A 5,000-nucleotide genomic window follows, 5' to 3' on the forward strand; every position below is an offset into this window, starting at 1 on the left:
CTGCAACCTGTAAGTGTGTGTGCATGTGTGTGTGTGTGTGTGTGTGTGTGCCATTCTCAGACCTGTGCCCTGGCAACTTTGCAAACCTTTAGTGTGTATGTGTGTGTGCTGTTCTCAGCCGTGTGCCCTGGCGACTGTGCAACCCGTTTTTTTGTATGTGTGTCTTTCTGTGTTTTTGTGTGTGTGTGCTGTTCTCTGCCCTGTGCCCTGGTGACAGTGCAACCGGTTTGTGTGTGTGTTTGTGTGTGACTGTGTGCCGTTCTTAGCCCTGTGCCTGGTGACTGTGCAACCGGTGTGTGTGTATGTGTGTGCTGTTCTCAGCCCTGTGCTCTGGTAACGGTTCAACCGGTTTGTGTGTGTGTGTGAGTGTGTGCCATACTCAGCGCTGTGCCCTGGCAACTGTGCAACAGGTTTGTTTGGGTGTGTGTGTGAATTCTCAGCCCTGTGTCCTGGAGACTGTGCAGCCATTTTTTGTGTGTTTGTGTGCATATATGTGTGTGTGTGTGCTATTCTCAGACCCGAGCCCTGGCAATTGTGCAACTGGTTTTGTGTGTGTGTGTGTGTGTGTGTGCTCTTCTCAGCCCTGTGCGCTGGCGATCATGCAACTCATTTGTGTTTGTGCGTGTGTGTGTCTGTGTTGTCCTCAGGCTTGTGCTCTGGCGACTGTGAAACCGGTTTATGTGTGTGTGTGTGTGTGTATGTGTGTTCTGTTCTCAGCGCTGTACCCTGGAGACTGTGGAATCTGTTTGCATGTTTGTGTGTGTGTGTGTTTGTGTGTGTGTTAGAGCTGTTCTTAACCCTGTCCCCTGGCAACTGTGCAACCGGTTTGTGTGAATGTTTCTGTGTGTGTGTGTGTGTGTGTGTGTGTGTGTGTGTGTGTGTGCTTTTCTCATCCCTTTGCCCTGGCGACTGTGCAACCTGTTTGTGTGTGTATCTGTGTGTATGTGTCCTGTTCTAAGACCTGTGACCTGGTGACTGTGCAATAGGTTTGTGTGTATTTGTGTGTGTGTGTGTGCCACTTTCAGCCCCGTGCCCTGGCGACTATGAAACCAGTTTGTGTATGTGTATGTGTGTGTTTGTGCTATTCTCAGCCCTGTGCCCTGGAAACTGTGTAACCGGTTTGGGTGTTTGTGTGTGTGTTTGTTCTGTTCACTGCCCTGTGCCCAGGCGACAGTTCAACAGGTTTGTGTGTGTGTGTGTGCTGTTCTCAGTCCTAAGCCTGGCGACTGTGCAAAGGTTTGTGTGTGTCCTGTGTGTGTGTTCGAGCTGTTCTGAGCCCTGTGCCTTGGTGTGTGCGCAACCGGTTTATGTGTTTGTGTATGTGTGTGTGTGTGTTTCATTCTCAGACCTGCGTCCTGGAAACTGTGCAACCCGTTTGTGTGTCCCTGTGTGTGTTTGTGTGCTGTTCTCAGTCCTGTGCCCTGGCGACTGTGGAATTGATTTGTGTGTGTGCGTGTGTGTGTTTTGTTCTGAGCCCTGTTTCCTGTCGACTGTGAAACCGGTTTTTGTTTATGTGTGTGTGTGTGTCTGTGTCTGTGGTCTCAGCCCTGTCCCTTGGCGACTGTGCAACCGGTTGGTGTGTATATGTGTGTGTGTGTGTGTGTGTGTGCATGTGCTGTTATCAGCCCTGTTCCCTGGAGACTGTGCAACTAGTTTGTGTGTGTGCGTGTGTGTGTGTGTGTGCTGTGCTCAGGCTTGTGCTCTGGTGACTGTGACACCGATTTATGTATATGTGTGTGTGTGTTTGTTAGAGCTGTTTTGAGTCCTTTGTCTTGGCGACTGTACAGCCGCTTTGTGTGTGTGTGTGTGTGTGTGTGTGTGTGTGTGTGTGTGTGTGTGTGAATTATCAGCCCTGTGTCCTGGAGTCTGTGCAACCTGTATGTGTGCGTTCGTGTGTGTGTGTGTGTGTGTATGCCATTCTCAGACCTGTGCCCTGGCAACTTTGCAACCCTTTAGTGTGTGTGTGTGTGTGTGTGTGTGTGCTGTTCTCTGCCCCGTGCTCTGGTGACTGGGAAATTGGTTTGTGTGTGTGTGTGTTCTGTTCTCAGCCCTGTGCCCTAGCTACTGTGCAACCTGTTTGTGTGTGTGTGTGTTTCTGTGTCTGCTGTTCACGGTCCTGTGCCCTGGCGAATGTGCAACAGATTTAGGTGTATGTGTGTTAGTGTGTGTGTGTGTGTGTGCCGTTCTCAGCAATGTGTACTGATGACTGCACAACCAGTTTGTGTTTGTGTGTGTGTATGTGTGCTGTTCTCAGCCCTGTGCTCTGGCGATTGTGAAACCGGATTGTGTGTCTTTATTTGTGTGTGTGTGTGTGTGTGTGTGTGCGCCGTTCTCAGCCCTGTGCCCTAGCGACTGTGCAAGCGGTTTTTCTGTGTATGTGTGTGTGTGTGTGTGTTCTGTTCTCAGCCCTGTGCCCTGGCGACTGTGCATCAGGTATGTGTGTGTGTGTGTAAGTTTGAATTCTCAGCCCTGTGCCCTGGTGATTGCGAAATGGTTTGTTTGTGTGTGCGTGTGTGTGTCAGTGTTTGTGTGTTCCATTCACAGCACTGAGCCCTGACGACTGTGCAAGCAGTTTGTGTGTGTATGTGTGTATGTATGTGTTCTTCTCAGCCCTGTGCCCTGGCGACTGTGAAACTGCTGTGTGTGTGTGTGTGTGTGTGTGTGCCATTCTCAGCCATGTGCCTTGGCGACAGTGCAAGCGGTTTGTGTGTATATGTATGTGAGTGTATATGTGTGTGTGTGTGTGCTGTTTTTAGCCCTGTGCCTTAGTGACAGTGTAACTTGTGTGTGTGTGTGCCGTTCTCAGCCCTGTGCCCTGGCATCTGTGCAACAGGTTTGTGTGTGTGTGTGTATGTGTGTGTGTGTATGATTCTCATCACTGTGTCCTGGCGACTGTGCAAGCAGTTGTTTGGGTGTGTGTGTGTGTGTGTGTGTGTGTGTTTGTGTGCCATTTTCAGGTCTGTGCCCAGGCGACTGTGCAATCAGTGTGTGTGTGTGTGTATGTGTGTGTGTGTGTGCTGTTCCCAGCCCTCTGCCCTGGCAACTCTGAAACTGGTTTCTTTGTGTGTGTGTTGGTCTGTGTGTGTGCCATGCTCAGCCCTGTGCCCTGGCGACTGTACAACCGGTTTGTGTGTGTGTGTGTATGTGTGTGTATGTGCTGTTCTCAGCCCTGTACGCTGGCGAATGTGTACAGGTTTGTGTGTTTGTGTGTGTGGGGGAGTGCTGATCTCAGCCCTGTGGTCTGGGAACTGTGAAACCGGCTTGAGTGTGTGTGCTGTTATCAGCACTGTGCCCTGGCGACTCTGATACTGGTTTGTGTTCATGTGTGTGTGTGTGTGTGTGTGTTGCTGTTCTCAGCCCTGTGCCCTGGCGATTGTGCAACCAGTATCTGCATGCCTGTGTGTGTGTGTGTGTGTGTGTGTGTGTGCTGTTCTCAACCCATTGCCCTGGCGATTGTTCAACCAGTTTGTGTATATGTGTGTGTAGATGTGTGTGCCATCCTGAGCCTTGTGCCCTGGCAACTGGGGAACCGGTGTGTGTGTGTGTGTGTCTGTGTGTGTGCTGATTTTAGCCATGTGCCCTTCTGATTGTGCAATGGTTTGTTTGTGTGTGTGTGTGTGTCAGTGTTTGTGTGTGCCATTCACAGCCCTGAGCCCTGACGACTGTGAAAGCAGTTTGTGTGTGTATGTGTGTATGTATGTGTTCTTCTCAGCCCTGTGCCCTGGAGACTGTGAAACTGCTGTGTGTGTGTGTGTGTTTGTGTGTGTGTGCCATTCTCAGCCATGTGCCTTGGCGACAGTGCAAGCGGTTTGTGTGTGTATGTATGTGAGTGTATATGTGTGTGTGTGTGTGTGCTGTTTTTAGCCCTGTGCCTTAGTGACAGTGTAACTGGTGTGTGTGTGTGCCGTTCTCAGCCCTGTGCCCTGGCATCTGTGCAACATGTTTGTGTGTGTGTGTGTGTGTGTGTGTGTGTGTATGATTCTCATATCTGTGTCCTGGCGACTGTGAAAGCAGTTGTTTGGGTGTGTGTGTGTGTGTGTGTGTGTGTGTGTGCCATTTTCAGCTCTGTGCCCAGGCGACTGTGCAATCAGTGTGTGTGTGTGTGTATGTGTGTGTGTGTGTGCTGTTCCCAGCCCTCTGCCCTGGCAACTCTGAATCTGGTTTCTTTGTGTGTGTGTTGGTCTGTGTGTGTGCCATGCTCAGCCCTGTGCCCTGGCGACTGTACAACCGGTTTGTGTGTGTGTGTGTATGTGTGTGTATGTGCTGTTCTCAGCCCTGTACGCTGGCGAATGTGTACAGGTTTGTGTGTTTGTGTGTGTGGGGGAGTGCTGATCTCAGCCCTGTGGTCTGGGAACTGTGAAACCGGCTTGAGTGTGTGTGCTGTTATCAGCACTGTGCCCTGGCGTCTCTGATACTGGTTTGTGTTCATGTGTGTGTGTGTGTGTGTGTGTGTGTGTGTGTTGATGTTCTCAGCCCTGTGCCCTGGCGATTGTGCAACCAGTATCTGTATGCCTGTGTGTGTGTGTGTGTGTGTGTGTGTGCTGTTCTCAACCCATTGCCCTGGCGATTGTTCAACCAGTTTGTGTATATGTGTGTGTAGATGTGTGTGCCATCCTGAGCCTTGTGCCCTGGCAACTGGGGAACCGGTGTGTGTGTGTGTGTGTCTGTGTGTGTGCTGATTTCAGCCATGTGCCCTTCTGACTGTGCAACTGGTTTGTGTGTGTGTGCACGTGATTCTCACCTCTGTGTCCTGGCGACAGTGTAACCGTTTGTGTGTGTGAGTGTGTGTAAGTGTGTGCTCTTTTCAGCCCTGTTTCCTAGAGACTGTGCAACCGGTTGGTGTGTGTGTGTGTCTGTGTGTGTGTGTGCCATTCTCAGCCCTGTGCCCCGGCGACTGTGCAATATTTTGTCGTGTGTGTGTGTGTGTGTGTGTGTATTTGTGTGTGCAATTCACAGCCCTGTTCCCTGGCGACTGTGCAAGCAGATTGTTTGCGTATGTT

This window comes from Bos taurus, chromosome Y (genome assembly GCF_002263795.3).
Source record: "Bos taurus isolate L1 Dominette 01449 registration number 42190680 breed Hereford chromosome Y, ARS-UCD2.0, whole genome shotgun sequence".
In the NCBI taxonomy this organism is placed as follows: Eukaryota; Metazoa; Chordata; class Mammalia; order Artiodactyla; family Bovidae; genus Bos; species Bos taurus.